This window comes from Balaenoptera ricei, chromosome 1 (genome assembly GCF_028023285.1).
Source record: "Balaenoptera ricei isolate mBalRic1 chromosome 1, mBalRic1.hap2, whole genome shotgun sequence".
NCBI lineage: Eukaryota > Metazoa > Chordata > Mammalia > Artiodactyla > Balaenopteridae > Balaenoptera > Balaenoptera ricei.
Genome location: NC_082639.1, coordinates 159154709 through 159175531, shown reverse-complemented (window position 1 = coordinate 159175531; position 20823 = coordinate 159154709). Strand labels below are relative to the sequence as shown.

Genomic DNA, 20823 nt, shown 5'->3' with positions numbered 1-20823 from the left:
CTTCAGTTGGCAAAGGGAGTGATAAGGCAGGGACGCTTTCTGCAGAACCACACCCCTGATAACCCTTGTTCCCAATCTGGGCCCCACTGCTCCTCCCCACTGGTACGGTGCCCCCATGGGCCATGCCAGCCTGGCCTGGCACCTCCTCCATCTCAGGGAGTCCCACCCCGCCGCTGTCACTTCCTTGTTCTTGTCTGAATACTTCCTCCAAGAAGGGGCCAGAATGGGTTCTCTGCACCTGTGCCTCCGCTCAGTCGGGAGTGGTTCAGTGCTTTGCCAGGGTCTGTGGGGGGTAGGCGTGCAGGAGCCCAGGGCTCTGCCCCCAGGACTCGAGGGCTGGGTCACCGTGAGTCATCAATATAGACCCCAACCCGTAGGACCCGAAAGGAGGCAGTGTCCCAGGAAGTACGGTGGAGGTTCAAGAGCTGTCCTGTTGTCTCCAAAGGGCAGACAAGACAAAGGAGAGAGGTCCCAGGGCAGTAAATTTACTAATTAGTGACCCGACTGGCTCTGCTTTCAGAAAGGCAAATAATACCCCAGAACAGTAAAGCATGAGACAGATGAAGAGAAAGGTGGTGCATGGTATGTGGCTCAGGGCAGAGAAGCCCCATTTGCAGATGAGGAAAACTGAGGCTCAACAGTCAGGTAGCTTGTTCAAACTCCCTCAGCTGGTAGGGGATGGAGCTAGGGCTCAAACTCAGGTAGGTCCTGAAAGATAACTCATCATATGGGGCTCCTTTTTCTGCTCCCCAACTGGTACCTTCTTGCAGGAAGAGAGCCATCTGGACGTGGCCAGTGAGGAAAGGGCAGGGCATATTTGAGGGGTAACGAATCAATCAATTTAGTGGCCACCAAGACTGTGTGGTGAGGGGTGGCGATGACACTTGAAAGGCAGGGCGGACCCGACCCGAGTGTTTAGAGACTGTGAATCCCTGACTGAGAGTTTTGCGCTTTCTTTTCCAAGCGCTGGAGGCCATGGATTCCAGAGCAGAGAATGGACAGAGTCATAGAGGCACTTTCCTTGGAATATTCTCCCTCACACCCGCTCCTCACACCCTCCCCACCTGAGTCTCTCAGATAAGTCTCGCTTCTCCTCTGCTGGGTTAACAGAAAGAGAATTTAGATTTGGCGAAGGTAAACTATTTTCTCAGCTTCACCTCACCCATCCTTGTTGGACCTCTAAGACTCTCCTGCTGCAGCATCTCCCCCGCCTCGCTCCCCAAAGCGAAGGCTCTGCTCCCACAGCCATCTTCCCTCGGCCTCTCATGCCCCCACAGCCACCGGCTCTCCCAGAAGCATCAACACTTCTGGCTCTGGCCTCTCGGAGGATCCAAGGGACTCGTCTTCAGCCCTTGCCCTCTGTCTGCCAGAGAGAAAACCCTCCCCGTAGGCCCGTCTGTCTGTCTCCTGCCCTTTCCAGCTGTCTGAAGATTTTGTGGGATGGAGGCTGGGGTCCTTGTCCCCTTTCCCACCTTCTCTGTCCCCTCCTGGATGCTGTACTCTCTTGCCCCAGCCTTACTTCACTCCATTGGCTCTTCGAGGCCAGAGATCCCCCAGAGCCCCATATCTTTGTCTGGCTGGGAGCCAGCGCTCCCCCGGCCTGTACTGGGCAGCCTTGCCAAGTCCTGGAGAGCTGGGGCAGGTGGGTTAGGCTTAATCGGTGCTGCCTGCACTGCGCCTGCCTCCAGGACTTCTCTGCCCCTTCAGCTGGGTTGAACTCAGCATCTCAGCGTGGTGGGGTGTGACCTAGGGATCCCCCTCCCCACTACAGCTGCAGGCAATTGCATGCTACTCTAACCTGGGATCCCCAGCTCCAGCCTGGCCTGCTCTAGGGTGGGAAGGATGGTCATTCCAGTAGCTCTCTCTGGGGTGTGTGGGAGAGGGGTGTAGATCAGATCCCCTTAACACTCCCCTTCCCTCGCTCCTCCTGGACCCTGGGAGGAACTCTGTGCTCCTGCACCTTCCATAGTACATTCTTTTTAAAGATAAAGGCTTCAGTTGGTGAAAATGATGCTTACACTCAGATCACATTAAAAGAGACCCAGGGAGAAGGGAAATAGTTGTATTTAAGTGAAGAGAGGCTTATTTTTTAAAAATCAAGTTCATTCAAATAAACATTCAGGAAAGATCTAATAATCAGGTGGGTGGGTGCTGGCAGCTGCCCTTATCTAGCCCCTGCTTACTGAAATATTTCTTTGTTCAGAAGTGACCCCAGGAACTCACTGGGGTCTCCAGCTTCTGGGTCTCAGGGGCAGGTAGGACTGAGATCCGGTGAGCCTGCCTGGACGCTCCCGTGGGAATACTCCATTTTCTTTCCATCTTTCTGATCCTGGCTGTGAAACTCAGTGTTTCTCCTGCACTTAGTTATTGTCACAGAGAATCTTTCCAGCATCCACAGAAATGTGAAGAGAAGGAAACTGAGGCAGAGAGAGAGAGGGGGCAGGGGGAAGGGAGAGAATAAGGGAGAGAAAGAGATCTCTGAATGGCATGCGCTTTTCTACAGCAGAAACAGGGCTGAAATCCTATTATCTGAAGCCCTCCTTTCTGCCTCTGACCCTCAATAATGCAAAACACAGGTACCCCCAGCATCCTTGCCCAAGGTCATTGGAGACCAATTTGGGCTGAGGACCTAGAAGGTCCTGACATCTTGTAACAGACTCCAGTCAGCTCCAAACATGATTTCTTTAAATTCGCTGTGTGGGGTGGGGGGATGTGAGGGCACTAGGCCTCTGGCCAAGGCCTCCTGACACCCAGAGACGTGCCCATCTCTTGGGCAGACAGCCATGGAGACAAAAGACAACCACAGGCAGGCCTGGTGAGGCCCCAGATGCCAGCCCCCTGGGCAACTTCTGGCTCCCTGCGCTCTGGTGGGAGGACTGCGAAATGCAGCTTACACAGACGGTGGCCCAGATCCCCTTTGGGGGGCAGCCTCGTCGCAGTGGTGGAAGGCCGGGAAGGCTGTGCTGAGGTACTCTGTTCTCACTCAGGCAGGCAGCATGGGTGGTTAACAGCTTGTCGCTGGTGTGGATGGAGTTAAAGCTTTCTGGGGACTATTTACTCCTGATCCTAAGTGACAGCTCGGGGAGGGAGAGTCACGTGGCCCTGAAATCCCCTCGGGAGACGATGGAGCATGCCCAGCTGCTTCTGCCTGGGAAAGACACTGGATTCTGCAGTCACCACAACAGCATCCTCTCCCTGCGCCAGGGACCTGCCAGCTGGAGAGATGACTGATTAGACCACATCAGATCCGAGCCCTGCTGCTCAGAAGGGGGCCCCAGGGGTGGGGAGGAGGACCCCAGCCGGCCTGAGCTGGGGGGAGGGGCGCCTGAGGGCTCGGAGAGTTGCAGCTTTTCAGCGCGGGGCTCACACCTCAGAAGCCGGTGAGTCTGTCTTGATGCACCATATAGATGAGGTGGGAGGAGGAAGGCTGGGCTCTGGTCAGGGCTGGCAGCCCGCCCGCCGCCGTGTGAGTCTGGGCTGCTGGCACCGCGGAGCCACTGCCTTCCGCATCCCTCATTCTTGGCAGTGATACTTAGGGATCATGGATGCTGAGAATGTTAATTATAGCCCTCTCTGTGCCCCCACCCCCACCTCCAGAACCCCCAGTGAGGGATAATGTTGTCTGAATTTATCACATTTGAACCGCATCTCCTGAGTGAGGCCAGCTTTGGGGCTGCCAGCTTCCTAGGGTTCAGCTGGGGCCCCCAGCCTGGCTAGAGCAAAGAGGCCAGCCCCACCCTGCTTCTAATCTTGCCAGAACAGTGAGTTTAAGGCCAGCAGGAAGGAGAGATGGGGGTGTGGTCTGGGGGTCAGGCTCAGGTCAGCCCCAGGGACCCACCTCCTCAGTGTGGGAGGGGTCAGTGTGTGTCTTTTATGGGTCAGAGGTTGGGGCTTGGGGCTGCTGAGGCTCTTGAATTCCTAGGAGGCGTCTGACCTCTGGGGTCTCGGGTTTAGCCGGGAGCACCTGAGGAGCTGGAGCCGGATATGTGAGCATGGGGGGATGGGGGCATGGGTTTATAACGGTAGGGCCAGGCGGCAGCTAGCAGAGCCTCGGGCTTATTGTGTGAGGCTCTGGGCAAAGGTTGAGGAAGTGGCAGGGTGGGGTGTTGAGAGGTAGAGTGGGGGCGCTGAGGGGAGAGTTAGACGGGAACGGTGGAGGGAGAAGAAGGGAGGAGAGGCTATAGGCACCTCCATAGGGGAGATGCTCCTTGCAACCACAGGCAAGCGCGGAAGGGAAGAGAGGGGGCTGGAACCTGGGAGGGTCAGGGATGGCAGAGCCAGGAACGAGGGAGCCAGCCCTAGGGCGCAGGGCTGGGGCGGTCTGAGCGACTGGGGGGAAGGTGGTGGGACGAGGATGGACTCAGAGTCAAAGGGGGTCACGGCCTTCAAGGCTTGGCAGCACCTCCCCAATCCCTATAGGCCCCTGGCCCACAGTCTGGCTCCCCTGAGGGCCTCCTGCACGTGGGGGTGGGAGCCCTGGTTGGACTGTCTCTGCCTGAGCCTGCTGTCCAGACGGCCATAGGGACATCGCAGGCACCTGCCCTACGAATCCCTTGAATTCTGGCTTCCAGGCTCCTCTGCAGGAGCACGGAGCTTGGGGGATCCTGTGGGCTCCCACCTCAGAGGGCAGGAGATGAGCAGATTCCGCTGGCGCTGGTGGAGCGCAGGTGGGAGGGAGGCCCCACAGAGGCCCAGCCTCTCCCCCGCACAGGCGCACAGGCGAGGCCTCCCTGGAGGAGCCAGACAGCGGCCCGAGGCTGGAGCCATCTCCAGGTGGGGCGGCCGAGGGGCGAGCCTGGCACTGCCGTGGTGCTTGCCTGACAGAAAACAAGCGCTCTCTGTGTCCTCACCAGGGCACAGAGTGCTAGGCTGCAGATATGAATTATTAAAAGTCCTTGGCTTTCCTATCAGCGGCGAGGTGCTAAATGTGTTAGCGCGGCTGTGTAATTAATCCTGGCTGCGGCTGCACAGGCTCGAGACAATGGGGGCCTTTTTTTTTTTTTTCTTTTGCCGGGTTTGGCTTTTTTTCCTTCTTCACAGGAAGGTGATGGTGCAGGACGCATTACACAGATAATTACTTTTAACGTGTCTGCCTGGATTATTGAGTTGGATTCTTCCTGCTCGGTGGAAATGAAGTAATTACCGAGGAAGTCAGTGAACAGGCAGCCGCGTGGCCTGGGCTGACACCCGGCCTGATGGGGCTCAGGCCCGTTTCCTCTGTCTTCCTCCCTGGCCTGCTGTGGGTCCCCTGAGGCCTTGGCACTGAGCCTGTGGGCCCCCCAGAGGAGGGTCAGGAGGAGTGAGCTTGCAGCGGGGCGTGGGGGAGAGCTTGCTGGGCAGCGGGGGCTGCGGCCATAGCAGTGGGTCCTGGCTTTGAGAGGTTTCCCACGGTGTGCTGAGCTCTGGGCTGAGGTGCTTGGACATCAGTGCATTAGTGAGATGACTTTGGCAGGCCAGTCTCCAACCAGTTAAAAAAAAGCCCACATATTTAGTGAGGAAAGAACACACTTTGGGAAACATTTAAAATAAACAGGAAGCGCGTTGAGGATAGGCTGAGTGGGACCCTTTCCTTGGCAATCACTCAGTCCAGGTGAGCTCCTGCTCTGCGCCCACAGCTCCAGATGCCCTCCAAGCCCAGACCAGCCCTCTGTGGCCTCCCTGAGGGGAACACCATCCTCGCCTGGATAATTCCAGCGACGGGGAGTTCATTACCTCACCAGGCTGCCTGCTCCAAGGTTAGAACATTCTATACGGAATCAAAATCTGCCCGCTTCTGTGTTCTGCCCTTTGGTTTTGATTCTTTGAAGCAGCACAGAGCAAGTCAGCTCTCTTTCCCACAGTGATAAAGATGGTTTTCTTCATATTTAAAATAGTGTATAATAGCCTTTGGATGTAATGTATTTTATGTAATCATATTTGTATCGGACATTTAGGTGGTTACCCTTATTTTCCTTTTACAAATAACACAACATGATCATTTTTGTGCATGAGGCTTTTCCTGTATTTTGGATTATTTCCTTAGAATAAATCCCAAGACATAGAATTAATGTGATGGAGGGTATACATTTAAAAAATTACTATTCTGTGAGTATGAAAGTAGTACATAGTCATTAAAAATGTAGAAAAACCCATAAAGAAAAGATTAAATTATGTGTAATTCTCTCAGAGATTTAGTGTATAATTTTAACATTTTGGTGTATATATGTTTTTATGAATTCATACACAGACATATGACTATATTTATTATCAAAATACTGTTAAAATTTTGGAACAAGTATATATTTTTTTCACTTAAATAAAAAGCATTTTTCCACGTCATTAAGTATTCTTTTACAACATCATTTTTAAGTGACTGTCTGGTGTTTCATTATATACCTATTCTATTTATTTGTTTGTTTAATTGGCCCCTATGTTAAACTATGTGTTTCCAGTTTGTCATTTTTATAAACAATGCTACAATGAACATATAAATATCTGAATCTATACACGTATCTATGATTTTTTTCCTTAGGTTACATTTCCAGACGTGGAATTCCTACGTTTTAAAATATTTTGACATATTTTGCCACTTCCTTGTTCGAAAGTACTAATTTCCATTCCCAGCAGCTGCGTATAAGAATGCCTTTTTTTGCATGAGCATCAACATTGACAGTTATAAATTTTTCACTGTTTTAATTCATTGTTTCTTCATTGTTTTAATCCATTTGTTTGATTAGTAGTGAGTTTTAAAATTTTAAAAAGAGGTTTTAAAGTATGAAGGGCCCATCTGTTGTCATTTGTTCGTTCAAGTCTTTGCCTTTTTTTAAAAAACAATTTAGTGCAGTTGTCAAGATCGCAGTTATGGGGCCAAACTCAGGTTGAATCTGGGCTCTGCCACTTACCAGGGATATGAGCTTGACCGTGATTTAATCTCGCTGTGCCTCAGTTTCTCCATCTGTAAAATGAAGATAATAATGTACCTTATCTCATAGACTTCTTGTGAAGATAAATGAGGTCACGTATGTAAACCACATAGAATCATGCTGAGCAGAGTAAGTGATTAATGTGTTTGTTATTATCTTACTATTGTTGATTTGCATGAGAAACATATATCTGAAGCCAGTATCATGATTCCCCTCCCCCCAAATCCCCCAAGTCTCCGTGTTTGAGGCTAGATGCCTCCAGTGACCACCACCCCCTTCCTCATGCTCTCCTGGTACTTCACCCCAGGTTTGGTCTCACCAGCACAGAGCATAGTGAGACAGCCACTCCCCATTCCCAGGGTAATCCCCTGGAATGTCACACTCTGTAGCTTCTTCTAGCAGGTGCCTGGACAAGGGAGTTTGGCTCCTCTGGTGTCTTGTGGCTCCCCTTCTCCAGCTGCCCAGTCCCCCTGCCCAACCCCTCACACGCTGCCAGGTGCACATCCTCTCTTGATCCCTCAAACCTACCCAGACTGTTCCCCATTCCTTTGAGCCTTCTTTGCACTTTCCAAAGTAGCACTAGCTGATCTGATAAACTAATTCTGGTCCATGTGTTAATAAGAGAGAGTCAGTGCACTGCCTGCTGGGGTGTAGAGAGAACGCCCAGCTGGAATTTGAAGACATGGATTCAAATCCTGGTCCAAATTAGCAACTGTATGATTTGTAGCAAATTGCTTAATCTCGCTGAGCTTTTGTTTCTTGGTCTGAAAAATGGGGTTAGTATCACTACCTGCTTACGTAGTTACTAGCTAGATGAGTAATACATATGAAAGTGATTTGTAAACTGCAAATAATTACACAAATGTCAGTTATTATTAGACATGGTATTTGAACAATGTATATCAGAAGGCAATGCTTTAACTCAAAGGTCAGACAGGTGCCGAGGTGGGTTAGTAGGAAATATGTTTAGGGCAGATGGTATCCAGGGTGACTGTCAAATCCTCCCAGGTCATTTAGTCTCTGTAAAGGGTTGGTCCTTATTGTGTGAACCCAGGATATAGGGCTGGGCAAGTCAACACTGATCTGACAAACATGGATGGATGCTGAGGCCTTCCTCCTGCAGGGCTTGGGAACCCCCTCCGTGCGGGGGGTGAGGTCCCTCCCTAGCTCTGACATCACCACGTCCACTCAGTCTGGCTCATCATTACCTGAGAACCCGAGTCTATAATTGCAGGTGCCAATTTGCTTTTAATTAGCCTAATGCTTGCAATTAGCTTGTTAAATTCAACCTGGCCTCTGGTGGTGAGGTCATTTTTCTGATTTTGCTTGGTTCCTGGATCCTCATTAGCATCAATGGGCTATCCACAGACTGCAGGCCAGCCCGCTTGCCTCACCTGAAAGTGCAGCTGCCTAGCTGGGGAATTGAAGAGGTCATAGCAGGGAAGGAAAATCTGCTTTTGGTTAGGAGGGATGGTGGGGTGGGAAGGTGGGGTGGGAGTGTCCTAATGGAATTGTAGGTATCCTTGTTGGAATCACAAGTGAGGTCCAGAACCCAGGTTCCTTCATTCTAATCCAATGTTCTTCCGCTTCTGAGCCTCAGTTTCCACATCTCTAAAATGGGAGTAATAATTCCTGCCCTGCCTGCATCACTGAGGTTCAAATGAGTTAATGTAGGAAGTGGGTGTGAATGTAAAGCAACATGAAATTGCTTTATCACATCAAATGTGGAAGTTCTTTAGAATTAGACAAATGGTCCCAGTGTCCCTGGACACTAGTTCCTGGTCACTTCTCATGATGTCCCATAATTCCTGATTCCATTGTCTTCTTATCTTGTTCACTCTCCCCCAAACCATGGGTGATTTGAAGGCAGTGGCACATATCAGGTGCTCGATAAATGTTGGTTGGATATATAAAGATTTGGAGGGGAAGGAGTTTGGCCCAAGGAATAGACAATGGGGAAACAGTCATGAGAAAGCCTTTGATGGCATTGGTGGGGGGCATTTATTTCCTGTCCTCCTCAGGCATACCCCCCCCACTCCACTACACTGGGCTGTTTCAAGGCAAGAGATAGTCTTATTTGTTTTTGCTTTTGTGATGTTCCACACAGAGCCAGGCACATAGCAGTTGTTTGATAACTGCTTTTTGACTGACTGAATGAATGAATGAGACAGGGTAATGTGGTAGAGAGAGCATGGAATTAAGACAGATGAACAGGACTTGGAATCCCAGCCCCATTACTTTCTTTTGGCAAACATTTACTGTATGCTCATTATGGACCAGGTACTAGGTTGTGAAAATGAATTTTTAAATTCACAGTCTAGTAAGGGAGCAGATGTGTGTGCAGATGATTGTCCTGTATATGATAGAGACATATGTTGCATTTGTTGGTGGCCAAGAAAGAGCAATAGAGTCTCCCTGGAGAGTCAGGAAAGGATTCCTGAGGAAGGGCCTGAAGCTGGGTCTCATCAGTTTGGGAAAGTTGCTTAACATCCTTGAGTCTCAGTTTCCTAAGCTATTGTGTGAGGAGACTAAAACCTCGTTTATGGAGGTAAGGATGAAATGAAATAAAATAATGTGAATAAAACATCTGGCACCAAATAATCTTTTAATAAATGTTAAAAATGTTTTCTTGAAGCCGGGTTGGGTACTTGGAGGAGGTACACTAGCCAGGGGCTCAAGGAATTTCAGAAGCTGATTTGTACAGCTTCATTTTAGCTCTGCAAGTTAATACCTGTGTGACCTTGAACAGGTTCCTTAACTTCTCCAAGTCTCAGTTACTATGTCTACCAAGTGGGGATAACAAGTTTGTTACCTGGATCGATGGAGAGACTTCAGGCAAGGTACCTGGAACATGCTTGGCACATAGTAAGTACTAGAAAATAGTAGCTCTTCCTTGTTATTATTACCAGCATATATCATGGAGAGACTACGTCTGCACGCTGACACACACATGTTGCATGCATGCTGATTCCCGGATATGCTCAGAAAGGGAGGAGGGTGAGGGGGCCCAGGGTTAGGCTGGGTGATAGCCAGTTGCTGCTCATTCTGAGAAACCTTCCTCAAGGTGAGGTGACCAGAATTCTGCTGTAAAGTTTGGAGGCTACCAGGCTTGAGTGACAGAATTGGGTAGGTTGGTTATAGCTCTTGCCCCCAGCTGGGGGAGGCTGTCTCATGGGAAACTAAGAAGTAGCCCCCTACAGCAGGAACTTAATTCCCTCAGGCATGTAGGCCCCTCAGTCTGGGCCATTCCTGCAGGCAACATCCTAGTGGCTCTGTCGCCCGCCTGGTCCCCGACCTTCCTAAGCAAGGCAGCCTGGCGACCATGCTGGGTTGCCATGGTAACTGGCAGCCTCCCAGCTGGGTTGCCCTGGTAACCAGTTAGCTAGTATGGGGGGAGGGGGATGGTGAGCTAGGGAGAATCAGCCTCAAAAGAGGCAGAGAAGGACAAGGGTGGGACCAAGAGGAAGAGAAATCCCAGATGCCCCCAGCATAGCCTTCTTATCTCTCCCTCGTGGGACTGGGAAAGCCAGAGAAAGGCAGGTAGGAAAGGATGTTGTGTTGTTTCCTGCCATGTGTATATGTGTATTTTGTGGTATGAGTCATCTTGGGCAATGCAGGACGTTTGGAAGATTTGATAGGGCAGCGCAGGAGCTCTCTCAGGCCGTGACAAAGGCAGCGAGGTCCAGAGAGGGAGCCATGGACTGTCCAAACCTAGGTCTCCATCCTGGTCACCCCACCCCCGGACAACTTAACTTGTTTGAACTCCAGTTTCCTCATCTGTAAAATGTTAACACAGACCTTCAGGGACATTGTTTGGGACAGTGCCTGGCACTGTCAATGATGGTTCCCCCCTCACCTTCCTCGCTGATTTTCTATTCATTGGATGCTTTCCAGCCTGTGAACAGCTTGTATTGGAGGCCCACCCTAGTCCGAGCCCAGCACAATGGGGGGAGGGGGTGGGAGGGTTGGAATTCTTGAGAATCCAGAGACCTGGCTCTCAGCCTCAAGGAGTTTACCATCCCAATCTTCTGAGGGCAGGAAGCAAGTTTATACAGGTGGGAACATTTGCAAGAAAATTTTCAAAGTAGGACCTAATCGAAATTTTTGACTGCCACCAGCAGAAAAACATTTTTCATCACAACCCAGCAAACACGTGTGCGATACTCTTACTGTGTGTGGTGCATGCTTCGTGTCATATTTGAGTCTAGTCTGGTCTATTTGTTTTAAAAAAAGATATCTTGACCCTTCGGCTGGATTTCATAACCCACTTTTGGGTCACTGCCTTCAGTTTGAGAAACACTGGGAGAGAATCCTAACTAAAGCTCCTCAGGCATGTATAGGACCTCGGGCTTCTCCCACCTTCCATGTGTGAGGTTGTCTGGTTGGATCCTTACAATTGCAATCCGCGAGGTAACTGAGGCTCAGAGATCATATGACCTGCCCAGGGTCGCAGATCAGAGGTCATACGATTGGCCCAGGGTCACAGAGGCAAGGCTTGAAAGGGGGTCTTTGTGCTGAATCTGTTGCCCATTTTCATTCTTGCTGCAAGAGGAATTGGAGGATTCCTCTACAAACAGAGAAACCAGGCTCTAAAGATCCCAAATGAGGGCCTAGAGCTGAGCCTAGGCCTCCGTCCCTCTTGTCTGCTAGATGCCGAGGGTGCTGTGAAAGATGAGGCCGAGCCTGAAGCGGTCTGGGTGCTCCCTCTGAGCCTGTGAGGGAGAAGGGGCGAGGAGGGCGGTGGGCCTGGCTGCACTAAGCCGCCCCTCACGAGCTTTCCTGGGCGCTGAGCCTGCGTCAGGGTCCTGGGGCTGCCTACAGGCCCAGGCTCCTGGGAGATTTTCTGATAGGAAAGCCTTAAGCGAGGCCCAGGAAAAGCCAGTTTTTAATTGTCCATCTCCAGTGTGACGAAGGAAGTAATGGCAGGAGGCCGCTCAGGTACGGCCTTGACCACAGAGTAGGCTCAGGTCGGGGAGCGCTTAGTACCCAGAGGTGAGGAGTGTTGACCCCCAGGAGCACGGCCCCGGACAGAAGGCTGCCCCTGTGATTACTTGTGACAGATTCAAGATCAGGCCCAGAGTAAGAATCAGAGTGTGTGGAGGAGTTCACAAGGCTCGGTTCCGTTTCCAGCTGTGCTGTGAGAACGTGCCCGTCTTTCCGTGTCCCAGGACCTGTGTCTCCCGTCCTGGAGACGGGCCGGTCCCCCTCTTCCGGCGTGGACTCTGCCCTTTGCAAACAGCAGAGCAAGGTGCTCACACCTGAGGCGCTTCGTTTCCGTTTGGGTGTGTTCCCTTTGCAGCGTCTACGCAGCCCCTCCTGCACAGGCTGCCTGGTGTTGAACGGAGGCCTGGGGAGCAGTGGTGGGGCTGCAGCTGTGGGAGGAGAGGGCCGGCTTCAAGCCTCTGTCCTGGTCCTCTAGGCTTCATGCTGTCTGACTCGGTGGCCAACGTGATAAGCATCCACGACCCCGACCCCTCGTGGCCAGGCTGCTGGATTCAGGGCCTTGGGCCAGGGCAGTGGGTATGTGACCAGGAATTCTGCTGGGGCTCAAGCGGGGGTGTGTTTCTTTCTGAGGCTGGGTGAATAGAGGCTGAGAGATGGTGGGTTTCCAGTCAGGAGAACTGATGCCTTGGGATCATACAAGGAGACTGTGTGCAGTGCTTGAAGATGAACTGATTCACGTGGGAGTTGGATGGACATGTGTCTTGTAAGATGAACTGATTCACGTGGGAGCTGGATGGACGTGTCTTGTAAGATGAACTGATTCACGTGGGAGCTGGATGGACATGTGTCTTGTAAGATGAACTGATTCACGTGGGAGCTGGATGGACATGTGTCTTGTAAGATGAACTGATTCACGTGGGAGCTGGATGGACGTGTCTTGTAAGATGAACTGATTCACGTGGGAGTTGGATGGACGTGTCTTGTAAGATGAACTGATTCACGTGGGAGTTGGATGGACATGTGTCTTGTAAGATGAACTGATTCACGTGGGAGCTGGATGGACATGTGTCTTGTAAGATGAACTGATTCACGTGGGAGTTGGATGGACGTGTCTTGTAAGATGAACTGATTCACGTGGGAGCTGGATGGACACGTGTCTTGTAAGATGAACTGATTCACGTGGGAGCTGGATGGACGTGTGTCTTGTAGGGACCCCTTATCTCTGCATCCGTGTATTCTGTGTATGCCCAGTATGCTCTATACTAGCTTGTCCAGGGCGACTTGATTAACCCTTTTTACTTATGAAGAATCTAATATTTCTGAGATGATGGGCCACTCATCCAAGACCACGTTGAGATGTGGAGGAGGAATCAGAATTGGGATTTATGGTTTTCTGCCCCTCATGTGACCCAAGTTTGAATGCATGCATATTAGCCAGAGATAGTGAGATAATGGAGGTGGGAGTGAGGGGAGGGAAGATGTGATTATTTTCCCCTACTTTGTTATGACACCCCCAACAGTCACGGCTCATTTTCGGCCTCTCAGGGCTGCCCCGCTGGCCTTCTCCAGGTGCCCAGACCCTGTGTCCTGGGAGGGGCAGGAGGTAGATGCTGCTTCCTCTGGAGGAGTGAGGGTGTGTGCATGTGTTACTTACAGGTTCATGTGCATGTAGGAAGGGGCTGTCAGCTGCTGGCAGCCCTTCAGACCATGTAGAAAGAAAGTCACAGAGATGCTGAGGAGAAGGCTTGAAGGCGGAGCTGAGCTGCAGGGGGAATCAGGGACCACATGCGGTGCTGGTCCTTACAGCCCCCTTGGCCCACACAGAGCTGGAGGAGGGCATTATCTAACCAGGCAGCAGCTCCTCCAGGAGCCATAGCCTCCTTTAGCAGTGCGGGCCTTCTCTGAATCCAGAAACCAATGTCCTCATTTAAACCAACTTAACCCTCTGGTGGCAGCCGGCAGGGCGGGCTTAGCTCCTTCTCTTCTTTCCCCTGTACTCCACTCCCAGGTGTTTCTGCCCTTCCCCAACATCCCCATCATTGTAGTTTCTTTCCGTGTGTGTGTGTGTGTGTGTGTGTGTGTGTGTGTGTGTGTAAATGTGAGTGTGGAGAGAGATGGGGGAAGTTGGGTGAGCTTACTTTTCCTAATGCCTCTGATCCCACTATTAAGGTCAAGTGATTCATCCCAGAAAGGAGGGTTTGTGTAGGGAACCTGCCGCAGGGGCAGGGAGCAGGGCATGGGGTGGGAGAAGAGGGAACAGGAGGGGTCATGGTTGATGCTGCTGTCCTGTTCAGGGTGACGCTTGTCACACCAGCCACGTCCGTCAGCTCTCTAGGACTTGTGCTGTGGATGAGGCTATACCCAGGGCAGCATGCACATGGGTTCTGAGGGGGACCAAGATGTAGATCCCACAGACCTGCCTCATGGCAGCAGATCCCAGATGTGAAGCAAGTAGGCAGAAGAGGGAGAAACTGAGACCTCCGGCACAGTGGTGATGGGGAGTGTGGAGAAGGTTCCCAGTGGAGGGAAGCCTTGACGGGAGTGGGGCCGAGGTCTGAGAAAGGAAGCCTGGATCGGCATGGACAGGGCCAGGCTCAGACACGTGTTGATGGGCTGCCTCTGGTCAGCTGTTCTGGAGGCGGAGTGGCAGAGTGTGGCGACTTAGAGAGTGTCTAGACCCCAGAAAGGACTTTCTTGAATCTAAACGGAAAACATCCTGATCGGGCCCAGCATCTTCCAAATCTGGTGTTGTCAGAACCAAGGCCAAGCCATCAACACTTGTGTACTTATTAAGTTATATTTTCAAAAGTGTCCTTTCATTGGCTGAAACAGCCAGTTGGAAATAGAAGTTGCTCTGAAATATTTTCTTTCACATATGTCTTTCTGATAAATTTGTATTTCCCCACAGTAATTAGCATAGTGTCTTGAAATAGTAGGTGCTTGATACATACCTTCCCCCACTTTCCCTGGGCATTATCCTTGGGATGGGGCAACATGCAAGAGAGTAAGATATGAAGATGCTCTCAGCCCAGGTCCTTTTGTGGACTGAGATTTCAGGTGATTTCTCTTCCTTCTGGTTTAGAGCCAGTTATTGGCTGAAGGATTTGCAGGGTGGAGTTTGATCGCATTTCATCCATCCTTCTCTGCCTTTCCTCTTGGAGACGTGGCTTCATCACTCACTTCTGGGGTACTTGGATAATATAGATAAGGTGCTGGCCCAAAGTATAATTTGGGTTAGGAAACACTGACCTCTTTCATACTTTTTATGATGACTCTCTATATTCTTAATTATCTCTTTGAGAAGGAGTGAGCTATTTTCAGCCAGTTTAGAAGAGTTTATCACTCCCAAAAGAACCTCCTGAGATGGTAACAGGTCAGGGGAAGGAGGTGTCAGCAGGAGCTCATTTGCATATTTGCCATAATCCTTCCTTTGGCTCAGTTTACAGGCATCCTAGGCAAGTTGTAGTCTGGGCATAGCTGTCACTTTCTCTCCATCACATACACCAGAATCTCTGTGGGCAAGTCTGGGCTAAATGTAGCTCATTATAAACGCTGTGCTCGGATGTCAGAGCCTGTTTTTCCAGATGGAGGGACCAAGACAGGAGAGGGACCTAGAGTCTCAGGCTTGGAAGCAACCTTTCATTTGGTCCAAACTTCCTCCAAATAGCAGCACCCCAGACTTGTGATCAGCCAGCACCGCTTGAACCCCCAGTGACTAGGAGCACTGCTCTGTGAAGCAGCTTTTTCTACTGTTGGACAGCTTCAACTCACATCCTTCCTTGATGCTGAACTCAAACTTTTCTTCTCTACCATCCACCCTTTGGTTCTAGTTCAGCATCCTGGCCATCCTGATCATTCTTTTCTGAGCTCACTTGTTTGTCATCATTTCAAGAGTCAGACCAGTGTTAAGAGACAATATGACACAGTGGGAAAACATAAGCTCCAGGATTCATCTGCCTGAGTTTGCACCTGGCTTCACACTCATCAGCTCTGTGACCCTGGTTATAATCCTAACCTCTCCGAGCCTCAGTTCATCCATCTGTAAAATGTGGATAATGATGGTACTTACCTCATAGGGTTGTTGAGAGGACTAAATGAATTAACACATGTAAAAGGCTTAGAACAGGGCCTGGCAGCTACAGGCCACTCCGTGCATGGTAGCTTTTTATCTTCTCTTAAAATAAATTGTCTAGAATTGAACACAGTATTCCAGATGTGGTCTGTTCAGCGGGACTCTGATGCCCTCTGCTTTACCATCTCTTTCTATTATATCAGACTCAGTTTGTAAATCACCGGTTTTTAAATTGGGCTCATTGGGCTGAAATCCTCAGGTTATTTTCCCGTGGACCGCTGTTAGGTTTAGATCTCCCCTCTTCTACATAAAAGATGTGATCTGCTTTAGAGGGAAGGCCAGTGTCAAGGGGAGCCCAGAGCGTCCCTTCACATTTGTTCCACACACACATGAACCCTCATTGATGCAGTCTGGTCATTTTTATAATGCTACTCTATATCTGGTGTTCTATTTGGAAAATACCTTGACCCACACTGGTCTGAAATAAAGTCCCCACCCCACCCCCACCATGGGTCTTTTCTCTCTCAGTGGGTCTCTTTCACTCTTCTCTGCTCATCTGATGCAGACTTGCTTTTCAAGTGAGCTGAGCTGAGCAAGTACTGTTGGAACTTCCTAACCTCCAAATTCAGCTCCTCCACTTCTCAGGGTTCCCGGGCTATAGGGGAAGGGACACAGATGCCCCAAACGTATTCAGAGTGCCTGGTTTCACAGGTAAACCTTTGAGACCCTGTAAATCCTTACTCTTTATAGGCCAGCTGCCTCTACATCATCTGGGAGCTTGTTAGAAATACAGAATCTCAGGCCTCACTCCTGACCTACACAATCAGAATCTGAATTTAACAAGATCCCCTAGGAGTTTCATATGCACGTTAAAATTTGAGAGGTACTGGTCTACATTATTCAACTTGGGGTAGGAATGAGGGTGAGGTGGGGAGAATTCTGTCTTCCAAGATCTTGAAATCAGTCTTACTGACGAGGCTTCTAGGGACAGGAATGAAACTATTTCCAGAATATTTGATCATTAACTGTCTACATGCCCTGTTTGCTTCTTGGACTGCCAATAATAGGGTTTTTATAAAACACTCATGCATTTTAAAAAATATATAGATTGTATTTGTGTTTCCCCATTTTATTAGTAACAAGCTGTTGAGCATATTTCAAAGCTTTGAATTATATGTACAATTGGAATCTTTTAAATGATAAGTGTAGGGTTTTACATTTATGATATATTGCGTTGGCCAAAAGGTTCATTCAGTTTTTTCCGTAAGATGGCTCTAGTAGCACTTAGTTGTCTCTAACTTCAATTTGTTAGATTGTATGTGACAGCTGTCATATCAACGTGCATTTAAAAAGAAGACATCAAAAAAAAAAAAAAAAGACATCAAAATTGGTGAATTTTTGTATAGCCATTTTAATATTGAAGATGGAAAGAAAAAAGCAACATTTTTGGCACGTTATGCTTTATTATTTCAAGAAAGGTAGAAACGCAACTGAAACGCAAAAAAAGATTTGTGCGGTGTATGGAGAAGGTGCTGTTACTGATCAAACGTGTCAAAAGTGGTTTGCGAAGCTTTGTGCTGGAGATTTCTCACGGGATGATGTTCCACGGGCAGGTAGACCAGTTGAAGTTGATAGAGATCAAATCAAGACATTAATTGAGAACAATCAACGTTATACCATGTGGGAGATAGCTGACATACTCAAAATATCCAAATCAAGCATTGAAAATCATTTGCACCAGCTTGGTTATGTTCATCTCTTTGGTGTTTGGGTTCCACATAAGTTAAGTGAAAAAAACCTCGACTGTATTTCCACATGCGATTCTCTACTTACACGTAATGAAAACATTCCGTTTTTTAAAACAAATTGTCACGGGTGATGAAAAGTGGATACTGTACAATAATGTGGAACGGAAGAGATCGTGGGGCAAGTGAAATGAACCGCCACCAACCACACCAAAGGCCAGTCTTCATCCAAAGAAGGTGATGTTGTGTATATGGTGGGATTGGAAGGGAGTCCTCTATTATGAGCTCCTTCTGGACAACCAAATGATTAATTCCAACAAGTACTGCTCCCAATTAGACCAACTGAAAGCAGCACTTGACGAAAAGTGTCCGGAATCAGTCAACAGAAAACGTATAATCTTCCATCAGGATAACACAAGACCGCATATTTCTTTGATGACTATGCAAAAACTGTTACATCTTGGCTGGGAAGTTCTGATTCTTCCGCCGTATTTGCCAGACATTGCACCTTCAGATCTCCACTTATTTCTGTCTTTACAAAATTCTCTTAATGGAAACAATTTCAATTCTCTGGAAGACTGTAAAAGGCACCTGGAACAGTTCTTTGCTCAAAAAGATAAAAAGTTTTGGGAAGATGGAATTATGAAGTTGCCTGAAAAATGGCAGAAGGTAGTGGAACAAGAGGGTGAATACGTTGTTCAATAAAGTTCTGGGTGAAAATGAAAAATGTGTCTTGTATTTTGACTTAAAAACCAAAGGCACTTTTTGGCCAACCAAATATTTCATTTTTGTCAGTGTTAGGCCAGTATTTCAGTATGTGGAGTCTTGATTCTGCCATATATTTGTTAGCCATCCCTCCTGGCCTTGTCAGGAGCAAATCTGGTAGCCTTGCCTTCTGAGTCTTTATGCAATTTGTGGATGAAACCGTGGAACACAGCAGGATCTTGAACAGACCCCTGTAGTGCTCATTCATTCATTCAGCCAGCCTTACTGAGAGCAAGAGCTGCATCCTGCAGTCAGATGAGTTGGTTTGAGCTCTGGCTCTGCTCCCTGCTGCTTTTGTCACCTTTGGCAGGGTATTACCGTCCCAGACTCCTGTTTCTTCATCTGTAATTGAGGAAATTGGAGTAGTCATCAGGATCCCTGAGGTGCCTTAAAGAAATACATGTGCCTGGGCCTCCTTCCCTCTCCCCCAGAGATCCTGATTCAGTTGGTCTCTGGTGGTACCCAGATACTAATGTATTTTTAAAAAGCTCTCTAGGTAATTCTCGTGTGAATCCAGTATTGAGAACGCCTGGACCAGATATCTCTAACTGCATGATCTGCCACTCCGATCTCAGAGGCTCCCTGGCAGCCTGATAGGCATCTTCTGGGGCCTCTGGTCCCACAGCCTGAGCAATACTGGCTGGGTCTGTGGTAGGAGAGACGGCTTGGGGTGCTGGTGTAGCACGGTGGCCAGGTGCTGGGCAGGCCATGCAGAACCGTAGGGTACCCTTGTCTTCCCCAAATCCCTGGGAGAGGACTTGAGATGCCTCGTATCAGCCACTCGCTCTCCTGCCCTTCTCCTCTGGACAAAAGAATTATCTTTGACTTCTCTGACATTAGCTACTTTCCTGTGTTTCGGAGCTTGCTGCTTAAGAAAAATAGCCAAAGGCCAGTGTAAGTCAGTTTCAGCATCAGCTGGACAAGATGGCTCCCTGTCTGATTCCTCTCTTTGTCCTCTCTTTATGTCCCCCTGTAACTCAGGAGGTGACAGCACCTCTGAGGCCTTCTCTTACAGATCTTTCCCTTCATGGGCTCCCACAGGCCAAAAACCACCCCAAGTTGGAGCTGTGGCAGCTCCCGGGAATCTTGCTGGCAACACGTGGATGCGTGCAGACTCCTCTGACTTGGCACTGGGGGTCAAAGCACTGGCTTGCCTAGCTTGGCTTATTTGGGGCAAGACTGGCCTCTACCCTGGGGCTCAAGATGTTGCTTTGAGGATCCCTTCACTGCTTCTGGGGTAGGAGCGTGCCCAAGATCTGTGTCATCTTTTCCCATCCCCTTCCTCCCCACGGTCACTGCTGGGTACCACGGCTGGATACAGGGAGTGTCTCTGCAGTGGGCTTGTTAATTGGCGCTTCAGCTGGCTGATTGACTCTAATGCGGGTGAACATTTATTTACCCCGGCAGCGCCTCTCAGACAGCCGTTAATTGCAGGCACAAGAGAGACAATAATTATGGGATAATGGGTGTCTTTTGTGGGAGTCCTTCTCCTTGCACTGTGTTAGCAAACACGGAGGGTTTGTTTCCTAACATTCAGCTCCCCTACTGGAGAGATGCCACAGCTCCATCCCACTCGCTCCATTCCTGTCATCTAGCCCCCACCCCTCCCCCCAGGGTTTTACCCACATCCCCTGGGTAACATCTTCCAAAATATCATTTCCTAATTCCCATGCAGTCATGACCCTATTTTTAGGATTTGTAAGGTTGAATTGGTGCTTTTTAGAAAGTAGTACCTTAATCAACTTTGCCTAAAACAAGGGTAAGTAAATACTAAACTATGTGCTTTATTCCATGGGCCCTTCTGATCTTTGTTAATATTTTAACATAGTTATAATTAGTGTGTAGCTATTGTCCTGTGCCATGTATTTTTTTGTTTAATGTTATTTTATCCAAACACGTCCAGGTATGATGATGGTCTGTAAATTTTTCATTTTAGATAGCTGTAAATAATTCTGTCATGTTATTCCATTACTGTATTGCTTTTCTCTTATTACTGGGAATCTGGGCTGTTTCCAGTTGGTTGCTATTATGAATAGCTCTGCTATAAACATCTTTATATGTTACTGATTTTTTCTCCTGGTTATTTCCCAGGGGGTAAATTGAATTATGAGTTATATTGATCTGGCATCATGTTGGGAAGAGTTGAGGGGAGTGGGGAGCTGGAGGCTACTGGGAGAGTTTAACCGATTCCCTCCCCTCCCTCTCCCTCTCTTCTCACCTCTTTTCCCATCCATTTCTAGTAGGATTCTTGCTCCAACTTCCCTAGTAACAGCCCAGGTTAGTGAGGTGGAGACTTAATGCTCTGGCAAGAAGTGCTGCGGAGTAGACCACCCCAAAGGGTAGTGGCTTAGCACAACAGTGATTGCTCCCTTAGGGTTCTCTGGGTTCCCCAGGC

General features: G+C 49.1%; 1 protein-coding gene across 1 annotated transcript in view; it reads left to right on the top strand.

Moving 5' to 3' along the window:
• The first annotated feature begins 3309 nt into the window (after positions 1-3309).
• Positions 3310-20823, top strand: part of PLEKHA6 (pleckstrin homology domain containing A6) — a 120754-nt gene continuing 103240 nt past the window's right edge. The window contains exon 1 of the mRNA XM_059939889.1: positions 3310-3380. The gene's annotated coding sequence lies outside the window, so the exon portion shown is untranslated. The remainder of the gene's footprint in view (positions 3381-20823) is intronic.